We start from the raw sequence: 11,358 nt of genomic DNA, 5'->3' as shown, positions 1-11,358 counted from the left end.
TAACTCTAGAATGGGAGCCAGCAAATGATAGCTCGTGGATTAAATCTGGTCTGCCATCCTATTTTATATGACCCATACTTCAGAATGTTTTTTTCTGTTTTTAAATGGTTAATGAAAAAAATCAAAAGAAGAACATTATTTCATGACATGTGAAAAGTATATAAAATTCAAATTTCAGTGCCCATATGGAAACACAATCCTCCTCATTCATTTGCATACTGTCCCTAGCTACTTTCATGTTACAGTGACAAGACTGAGTAGTTGTGCCAGGAATATATGACTTGCAAAGCTAAAATATTTACTATTTCAATAGTAAAAAGAGGTTGCAAAAAAATGTCAAGAATGCATTTTGGTTGCACATAACCACAGAAAAGAAGTGACAAAGTTGCAAGCAAGAATAAACAGGATCGAGAGAATCCAAAAATTGTAGGGTTTGTAGGATTAGAAGAGCCAACTGCTTCTTAGCCAAAGGTAAAAATAAAACTGGGAAGACCTTTGAGTGATAACAGCTGATTAAAAGCCTTGTGGTCAGGATCAAATTGAGGATATAGTCATCACACCCACTGTTAACGGGTGGATTATGGTGTCTCATAATCAGATCTAACCCAGGCAGTGGTGGCCAGCAAATAGTTTAAATTGAACAAAATAGCTCAGAGTGCTGCTCCCTCACTGGTACCTGACGGGACTAAAGAACCTGCGGTTCAGGTTGGAGGGAGAGAGAGAAAGACAGAGAGTATGTGTGGTATGGAGGCATGGGTATGAGAGACCAAATACAGCAGATTAAGCAAATGAATGAGTGTGAGGATGGTGCAGGACTGAGCAGTGCTTCATTCTGTTGTACATGTGGCCCAGATGACTTAAAACCAACTCATGGTACCTGACAATGACAACAACAACATGTAGAAAAGACAGTGGGTATGATTACTAGCACTTAGAATTGATTGGAGTAAAATAGTACAAAGCTAAGTTTCTGATAGAGGTGTACTGTAAAAAGAACCATCTGCTTAGACTAAAACAGATTGAATGATTGAGATGGAAAATGATTGTTGTGCTCCCAAGTTTCTATGAATGTTGATCAACATTGCTTAGTCACCAAGGAGGACATAGTCCCTAAAGACCATTTCAGGTATGGTTATGGAGTATAATTGAAAAAAGTCTTCCAGGTGGAGCACAGAGAACAGCAAACTTTCAGAAGTGGAATCAAGGAACATTATCCATTTGTACTTAGGATTTAGCACCATGGAGGAGTCCTGGTGTGGTGTCCTAGGACTGAGCAATGGGCTGCAAGGCTGGTGGTTCAAATGCACCAATCATTCCTTGGAAAACCTAGACAGGGTTGCTATGAGTTGGAACTGATTTGATGGCACTTTACAATAACAACAACGGTCACAAGCAAAAATAGTATCTTCTGAGTACCATCTATTAAGACAGGGAATTGAGCATGGCTTGTCTCTCTTCATTTCTTCATCTCACTGTGTCTTGACATAATTTGTGATTGTAGATCCAGGTTTCTACTATCATTAAAAAAAAAAAAAAATGTACATTATGTAATTTATGTAATTGTGACCCTTGTGCTTGGTATTGTACTCAGAATTAAAATAATTTTTAGACATTTCCATTTAGTTGGTTTCACAGAATAATTTCTATATTTTTCTCAAATAATTTCTGATAATTTCTCTATTTCGGTATCCTTAATTTTCTTCACGAAGTCCTAGTGGTGTTGAAAGTTAAGCATTGGACTACTAACTACAAGACTGGAGAAAGATGGGGCTGTCTTCTCTTGTAAAGATTTAGTCTTGGGAATCCTAAGTAGCAGTTCTATTCTGCTTTATAGGGCTACTTGTGTTGCTGTGGGTTAATGTGCTGGACTGCAAGGTTGGTTTGAACCGCAAGGTCGGAGGTTCAAGTTCACCAGTCACTCATTGGAAACCCTATACAGGGTTGCTATGAGTTGGAACCAATTTGATGGCATTTAACAACAACATGGCTTAGAATACACTTGATGGCAGTAGATACGGTTTTGTTTGATTTGAATTTTCTATATTCTTTTAATCAATAGTTTTTAATTTTTCTAAAGAAAGTGGAGGGACTGTGACTGGGAAACTGCACTGTTCTAGGCATAAAATGGAACTCTTAAAGAGTTCAAGGTTTTCATCCCCACACCCAGCAGTGACTCATTGTGCAGCCTTAGGCCAGACAGCTTAACAAATCTGCTTAATTCTTCAAGGATATTATAACTTAATAACCACTGAAGGATTTCATATAAAGTATTATCTGATGTCAAAAACTTATAATATGCATGCAATTACAGGTTCTTTGAAATATACACCATTAAAGATCCAGGATAAGCTTATGGCAAGAAACAAATTTGGAAAACGAATGGTTTCTATTTGCACTGAACTAGCGTATTTGGGTTTGGTGAAACTTGGTCATACAGTTTATTTATTGTGAGCGTCCACTGGTGTGAACTTTGTGACAGATGTATATGGAGAATCTGGTAGAATAGGGGGTTCTGCTACCTCTCTTGTGTCCATGGGCCTACGGACTGGGTTAGCCTCAGTAAGAACTGTCTGTGATCAACAAATTTTCTCTCTAGGTCTCCCCGATGAAGGTTAAGATGGAGAAGACCTCTTTGCCTCACCTAAAGAAGGCGCTGAGGAGATTTTCCAGGGCCTCAGAGAGTCTAGTACATACCATCTCCGTGTCCGTCTACCCAATATCTCTAGGATGAAAGAGCAGTATCTGTCTTTCAGATTTCCAAACTGTGTGCTTTGCTCTTCTTAGTTGGTTGGATTCACTTCCCACAGATCTATAAAATGAACTCAGAAATGACCTTACTAACTACATGGTTAATAGCTGTTGTAAGACAAAGGTTCTTAAAGTGTGGTCCCCAAACAGTACCACCAGCAGCACCTGGGAACTTGTTAGAAATGCAAATCCCCAGATCCTACTGCAGACCAGCTGAATTAGAACAGCTGGGGGTGTTGTTAGCTGCCATTGAGTCAGTCCCTAACTCATGGGAACCACAAGCATAACAGGATAAAAACGGATTCTGTGCTAGCCCAGGGATTGATTGTGGATTTGATGATTGTGATCATAAAATTTTCATTGATTTTCAGTAGCAGATCTCTAGGCCATTATTCCCAGTCTACCTGTAGTGCTGTGAATTATTTAATGTCTCTTCTAGCCATAGTCTGCATTGTTGTGTTGTTAAGTGCTGTCAAGTCAATTCTGACCCATAGCAACCCTGTATAGGGTTTCCAAGGAGTGACTGGTGAGCTTGAACCCTGACTTTGTGGTTCAAACTGACTTGGCAGTCCAGTGCATTAACCCGCAGCTCCACACCACTAGTCTTCATAACTCCCATAAAATTACTTTTTCCTGATAGGAGATGGTGGAGGAAGATACTGCTAGGATTATATAATTCAGCTATGAGTGATTGGTTGTTAAGAGGACTAGTTGTGATTTTAAAAACTTTGAACTCTATGGCAAGAATTTGTCAAATTTTGCCATCCTGCAGGTAAAAATTAAACCATCTGAGAAGTAGCAGAGGGGAATACCACTATCATCAACAAAGGCGAGCCATTAGAGAGAGGATAAACACATCATAACTTGGGTGACCGGGAAGGCAATATACAACAAGAGGGAGGGTGGCAGAAGAATGATGAAGACAGATGATGACACAGGGGAGAATACAAGTGTTAAAGGGGATAGAGGTAAATACTGTTTATACACAACCCTGAAACAACAGTGTTCTGTGGGTAGATAAATGGATAAATACACAGGCTGAATGGGTATGGGAGGGAGAGTGGGAGTATACCCAGAAATATATAAGGGCTTGAAAAAGGATATTTGTACGTGGATATTCACCTTTGCTGCAAACACATCTATGAATGTGGTGGAACATACAGAGGGAAAAATGATGAAAACTTCTTGGACATTACCAAACAATTTAAGGTAAAGAGTTGTTGGACCTGGGGTCTTATAGTCTAGTAGTCCCATGGCCAATTGGCATAGCATTGTCCTTGATGATAATGTTCTACATCCTACTTTGGTGAGTAGTAGCTGGGATCTTAAAAGCTTATGAGCAGCCATCTAAGGTGTAACTATTTGTCTCTTCATCTGCAGAAGAAAGAATTATGAAAACTGAAGATGTTTGATATCAACCAGTCCAATTGATTTATGGAGCATGTGAATCCCAGTCACCATGACTCCGACACTAGAAGAATTAGATGGTGCCCTAATACCACTACTGTGAAAGGGATCACATTAGAGTCAGAGAAAATGTGGAACAAAACTCAATATTATATTAAAAAGACTGGGCTTTCTGGTCAGAAAGAGACTGGACGAACCTGAGTATGGCCCTTAAGTACCCTTCAGGTCTGAAACAGAACTTACCCTTGTGGCCCAATTTTCAACCAGGCAGTAGAGAGGTATATAGTGGAACAATAACACTAGTAAGGTGTGCTCACCATGGATTAGCGAACAATTCAAGATCAAAAGGGCAACATTGACCTAAGGAAACAGTTGAAAGGGATGGGAATGAGGGTGGAATGGTAATAACCATAGGAAGGGAGTGGGATAACTTGTTACATGGAGGGGATTGAAATCATTGAGATGAAACAAAGAGTATGATTTGTTACATATGAAACTGGTGATCTCTGTAAACCTTCACTCAGTTCTCAATTTAAAAGTTTCAGAAAGAAAGAAAGACGAGCCAAGGGTGTAGCCCAGCCTTTGGGCTCTGATATCCTTGCACATCGAACCTCCTTGATTCAGAGACAGAAAGCTGTGACACTAGAGAAGTGGCAGAGGAGAGGCAGCATCAGAACCAAGCACAAGAGCATGAAACAGAGTGGTGGATTTGCCTGCCTATACAGTAAAACCGAGTGTTTTCAGGCAGGAGGCTCACTTGTGGAGTGGGGTACTGCAGCTAGGTTCGTGGACCTATGGAGCTGAGTGTCTTCAGGCTGAGGCTTATAACAGAATGGAGTGCCCTTTGGGCATTTATTGGCAGCCTATAAGAGCTTTTTATCATTGCCTGAACAGGACAGAGGCTAGGCCGTGGGGTCCAGGGCCCTAGGGAGGCCAACTTCAGGGCATGTCAGGGTAGAGTCTGTCCTGATCGGAGAACTGTATCCTGAACATCTCTAATTCTGAATTGTATGTAACCTGGTAACTTCCCTAATAAAACACATAATCATGACTATTATCCGTAAGTTCTGTGTCCATTGCAATGAATTTCAAACTCAGCTGAGAAGTAGGCAGTACTGTGGGAGGGATGATTGGTGTTAGAATTGGTAAGGAAGGTTGGAGGGTGGAGGTATATCTGACATCAACCTCATAGGAATTGGCCTTGGGCTGATGCTGACAGTGAGTCTCCTTCACTCCCCACATCATAAAAGACACATCTTAGCTGTAAGCTTTGCTATAACCTGTTTGGCATCATAGCAAAACACAAGTCTCCACTGACAAATGATAGCTACCCTGGGAATTAAACTCTGGGTCACCTCCATGGAAGGCAAGAGTTCTACTACTAAACTATCACTGCCTGTCTCTGTGATTGTTGTTGTTGTTAAGTGCTGTCTAGTTGGTTCCAACTCATAGAAACCCTACATAGGGTTTCTGAGGAATGGCTGGTGAGCTTGAACCGCCAACCTTGTGGTTCAAACTGACCTTGCAGTCCAGTGCATTAATCCACAGCACCACATCGAGACTCCTCTGGGTGTTGTTGTTGTTAAGTGCTGTTGAGTCAATTCCGACCCATAGCGACCCTATATAGGGTTTCCAAGGAGCAGCTGGTGAGCTTGAACTGCCGACTTTGCAGTTCAAACAGCTTTGCAGTCTGGTACATTAACCCATAGCTCCATACCAGGACTCCCCTCTGGGGGTAGTAGGCAGCAAACTGTGTTTAAATAAGCCCTCTACAAGATTCTGGTCCATGTTGAACTTTGAGGATCAGTGTTGGAGACTATCACTTGCCAATGAGTGACGAGATCACAATTGTTAATAAAGGAAAACAAAAAGAAAAACTTCCTCTAAGTTTGAAATCTTCTATGTTAGAAGTCCTGGTGTGGCACTGTAGGATAAGCATTGGACCTTAAGGTTAGTTTGAACTGCAAGGTCGACAGTTCAAAATCCCTAGTTGCTTCTCGTAAAACCTATGTAGGGTTGCTAAGAGTCGACAGCACTTAACAACATGCTTGGAATTGCGCTTATGTGGTTATTTTTCTAACTGAATGTGAACAAAGAAAGGGGCATGGTAGTGATAGTCTCTTCAGAAATCTGGACAGAGATCTGATATGGAGGCAATTGAAATATTCATAATTTAAGATTTTGAATTCTGATATACCTTTCTATATTTAGTTATAAAGTTTTTTTAAAAAGACAATAAAATGGAAAATTTCACTTCACTTACAACCGATATATAGTAGCTGCATACAGATAGTTTTTGATTTATGATGGGGTTCTATTCCAATGACTCCTTCAAAAGTTGGTTCAGATGCAAGTTGAACACAACTTTTGTTTTTTTCATTTTCATTATTGTTGATGCTTATCATCGGTAACTTTGTAAATCTGACCTCTGAACATCTGCCAGTGAACACCTAAGATTGATAAATTCAGCATATTGGGAGCTGCAACAATGCGTGTAGTGCATACTACCAATAGTAAGATGCACCCCAGAAAAAAATCCAATCCAGATCATCCTAAGTATGGTTTGTTGTAACTTAATATGTCTTAAGTTGGGGACTACCTGGGTGTAAGCTAAATACTTTGAACTTGGCTCTTTGGTAACAAAGAGTGAATTCAGTTTTAAATAGGAGGATGATGTGATCACATTTGATATTTAGAAAGTCAACTCTAGTGGCAGTTTTGGAGATGGAAGAATGGTGTAGGGAAGAGGTTGAATGTAAGAAAACGGAGAGTACAGGAGATGGTGGTTCTGCCTCTGGTGAACTAAGGGACTGGGATCATTGTGGAGGGGAGAGGTTCTTCTTATTCTGACTCCAGAGCACTTTTCAGGCTAACATCTGTCATTCACATACTCTGTGTTGTAGTCTTTCCCTGAACATTCTAGCATTCCATGCTGTTCCACTCACCCACATAACAGAGATGATCCCTCTTGTGTTAGAAGAAATTTCTAAACATCTCTAATAATTCAACTGAACTCTCTTCACTTAGTTGAGTTCTTTTACTATATCCCCTGTATTACAACAGCAGTATTTTGTTCATATTGTTTGTTATAGAGAGATGTGTAAATGGTGAATTAGTATTTATCTATTTTTTCTCATTAAATTGTGAGTTGTTGAGGATGAGGATAATATCTATTTATTAGCTTAACTATAAGGTTTCTGTCTATAGGCTGTAAGTTAACTAAAAATTTATTCAGCAAACATTTTGAAGCATCTATTTTATGCCAGAACTTTTCTAGACATGAAACAGCAAAGGTCCCTGCCACATTGTATTCCACAAGAGAGAAACAGGCAAACAAAACAAAATAATAGTTTATATGTACTATGCCAGGGAGAAAAATAAAACAGGATGGGAATGACTGCTTTCATGAGTGCTGTCTTATACAGCCACCACTTGTCTGTCAGTTTGTCATATTGTGGTGCCTTGTGTATTGTTGAGGTGCTGGGAGCTATGCCACTGGTATATCCTATAGTGGATAGATTTCAATGGAGCTTCTAGACAAAGACAGACTGGGAAGAAGGAGAGGTGAACCCCTTCTGAATGGTTACTCACAGAAAACCTTTTGAATAGCAGTGAAACATTGTCTGATATAGTGCCTGAAGATGAGTCCCTCAGGTTGGAAGGCATTCAAAATATGACTGGGGAAGAGCTGCCTCCTCAAAGGAGAGCTGACTTTAATGATGTGGGTAGAACAAAACTTTTGGGATCTTAACTTACTGATGGGGCACTACTCAAAATAAGAAGAAAAAGCCAAAAACATCTATTAATAATTGGAGCATGGGATGTATGAAGCATGAATCTATGAAAATTGTAAGTCATAAAAAATGAAGTGGAACACACAAAGATCAATATCATAGGTATTAGTGAACTGAAATGAACAGGTATTGACCATTTTGAATCAAACAATCATAGAGTTTGCTATGTGAGGAATGATAAATTGAAGAGGAAGGCATTACATTCATTGTCAAAAAAAGCATTTCAAGACCTGTCTTGAAGTTCAATGTCATCTGTGATAGGATGATATCCATACACCTTCAAGGAAGACTGGGTAATATCACTAGTATTCAAATTTGCCCACCAACCACTAAAGCCAAAGATGATGAAATGGAAGAATTCTACAAACTTCTTCAGTCTGAAACTGATCAAACATACACTCAAGATGCATTGGTCATGACAGGTGGTTGGAATGACAAAGTTGGAAACAAAGAGAAAAAATTAGTAGTTTTTACAGTAGTAGAAAATATGGCTTTGGTAATGGAAACAATTCTGGAGGTCACATGATAGAATTTGGCAAGACCAATGACTTATTCCTTGCAAATATCTTTTTTTGACAACAACATAAATGACAACTATATACATGGGCTCAAATTGGAATCAAATACACAGGAATCAAATTGACTACATCTGTGGGAAGAGATTATAGAGAAGCTCAGACTATGGAGAAGCCAATGGCTGATTGTAGAACAGACCAGAAAATACTCATATGCAAGCTCAAGTTGAAGTTGAATAAAATTAAAAGTAGTCCAGGAGGACCAAAACATAGTCTTGAGTATATCCCACCTGAATTTAGAGATATCTGAAGAACAGGTTTGATGCATTATACACTAATGACTGAAGACAAGAGGAGTTGTGGGATGACATCAAGTACATCATACAGGAAGAAAGCAAAAGATCATTAAAAAGATAGGAAAGAAAAAAACAAAACAAAAAACAAACCCAAAACAGATGTCTAAAAGAGACTCTGAAACTTGCTCTTGAAAGGAGAGAAGCTATTTATATCCACATCTTTGTTTTATAACGAACTCTGAGATATGGGCCAACAGATTCCTACTTATATTTCTATCCTCTCTGCAGGAGAACAATTCCTAGTGGCCCAATGTTGACACTTTGTTCAGAGCAGGTGAACTTCAGCTTCTCACTCCAGCAACACTGAGTGGCCCACAGATCACTGGCCCCATACTCAACCACTATCACTGTTTTCTTCTCCATGTACCCGTGAATCATCTGGAACAACAGAGATCATTATGCATTGCAAAGCCAGGTAAAGGATCAATTAAACCACCTCTGTATGTTTCAAGCTCACCAGCTGCTCTTTGGAAACCCTATACAGGCTTGCTATGGGTCGGAACCAACTCTATGGCACTTATCAGCTTACCAGCATATTAGTAAATATGACCTTGAATATATTCTACCCACTCTGAATTTAGAGACTATCTTAAGAATAGGTTTGACAACTGAAGACAAATGACCAAAGATAATGTGCTCTTGAATAGAGAGCAGTTAAAGTGAATGGAGGAAATGATGAAGTAAAAGAGTTGAACAGAAATTTTCAAAGGGCAGCTCAAGAAGACAATGTAAAATATTATAACGAAATGTGTAAAGAGTTTAAGTTAGAAAACCAAAAAGGAAGAACATGCTTAACATGTCTCAAGCTGAAAGAACGGAAGGAAACATGTAAGACTTGACTTGTAATATTGAAGGATTGATGGTGGTGGTGTGCTGTGGAGTCAGTTCCAATTCATAGTGACCCTGTATAGGGTTTCCGAAGCTGTAAATCTTTTGAGGGAGCATAAAGCCTCACCTTTCACCCATGGAACGGCTTATAGTTTTGAAGTACTGACCTTGAGGTTAGAAGCCCAACTTGTAACTATTATACTATCAGAGCTCCTTATTGAAGGATTATATAGGCAAAATATAGATTGATGCAGGAAGCATCTAGAGAAAATGGAAGAAACATACAGTCACGGCATCAAAAATAATTGTTAACTGTTCAACCATTTCAGGAGGTAGTATATGATCAAGAATCTAGGGCTTTGAAGAAAAAAGTCCAAACAACAACACTGAAGGAATGGGTGAAAAACAAGGTTCTAAGAATTGATGGAATACAGATTGAAATCTTTCAAAAAACGGATGCAACACTGGAAGTACTCACTAGTCTATTCCAAGAAATATGGAAGACAGCTACCTGGCTAACTGAATAGAAGAGATCTGTATTTGTGTCAATTCTAAAGAAAGGTGACCCAGTGGAATGCAAAAATCACCTAACAATATGGATTGTACCTCAATATAAATAAAACAAAGATCCTTACAACTGTACTAATAAATAACATGATAAATGCAGAATAGATTGAAGTTGTCAAATATTTCATTTTACTTGGAGCCACAATGAACACTTAGAAGTAACAGTCAAGAAATAAAAAATGCAATGCATTAGGAAAATCTACTGCAAAAGACCTTTTGAAGTGCTCAAGAGCAAAGATGTCACTTTGAGGAGTAAAGTGAGCCTGACCCAAGCCATGATATTTTCCATTGTCTCATATGCATGTGAAAGTTGGACAAAGAATAAGGAAGACCATAGAAAAATCAATGCATTTGAATTATGGTGTTGGCAAAGAATATTGAAAGTACCATAGGTTTACAGAAGAACAAACAAATTGAGTTTTGAGTCCACCCAGAGGCAACTTAGAAGACAATCCTGAAAAAGTAAAAATTGAAGACCTGATGGAGTATAGTTCTACTGTTACACACTGGGTTGCCATGTGTCAGAGTTGACTAGAAGGTAACTGGTATAGTGTCCGTTATATAGCGTAGTCAAGAAAGGTCTCATTGGCAAGGTGGCATTTGAACACAAATCTCAAGGGAGTGAAATGTTAGTTAGGATTTGTTTTTTATTTCTGAGTGAAATGGAAGTGTTGAGCAGAAAGGTATCACAATTTGACTTACATTTTCAGAATACAATTTTGGTTGTTTAAGTAAGAATGTGGTTGTTGTAGTATGCAGTTGAATTGTTTCTGACTCATAGTGACCGTGACAGAAGAGAACTGCATCATCAGCTTTTCTAGGCTGGAATCTTTATGGAAGCAGACTACCACATTTTGCTCCCATGGAGCTGCTGGTGGGCTGGAACTGCCAGTCTTTTGGTTAAAAACTATGCACTTAACCACGGACCCAACAGGACTTCTTATAATGAGAATAAACACAGAGATCAGGGTGAAGCAAGAAGTTCAGTTAAGCGACTACTATAAGAACACAGATAAAAGATGTTGGCATGCACTAAGGTGTAGCAGTGGAGGTGATGAGGTATTGGATCAAATTTGAAGATCACAAGATTTACTGATAGGTTGGACGTAGGGTATGAAAGGGAGGAATCAAGAAGAGGTGAAT

This window comes from Chrysochloris asiatica, unplaced genomic scaffold (assembly GCF_000296735.1).
Source record: "Chrysochloris asiatica unplaced genomic scaffold, ChrAsi1.0 scaffold00349, whole genome shotgun sequence".
Taxonomy (NCBI): domain Eukaryota; kingdom Metazoa; phylum Chordata; class Mammalia; order Afrosoricida; family Chrysochloridae; genus Chrysochloris; species Chrysochloris asiatica.
The sequence above is the reverse complement of the archived record's forward strand: the minus strand, read 5'-3'. Positions refer to the sequence as shown.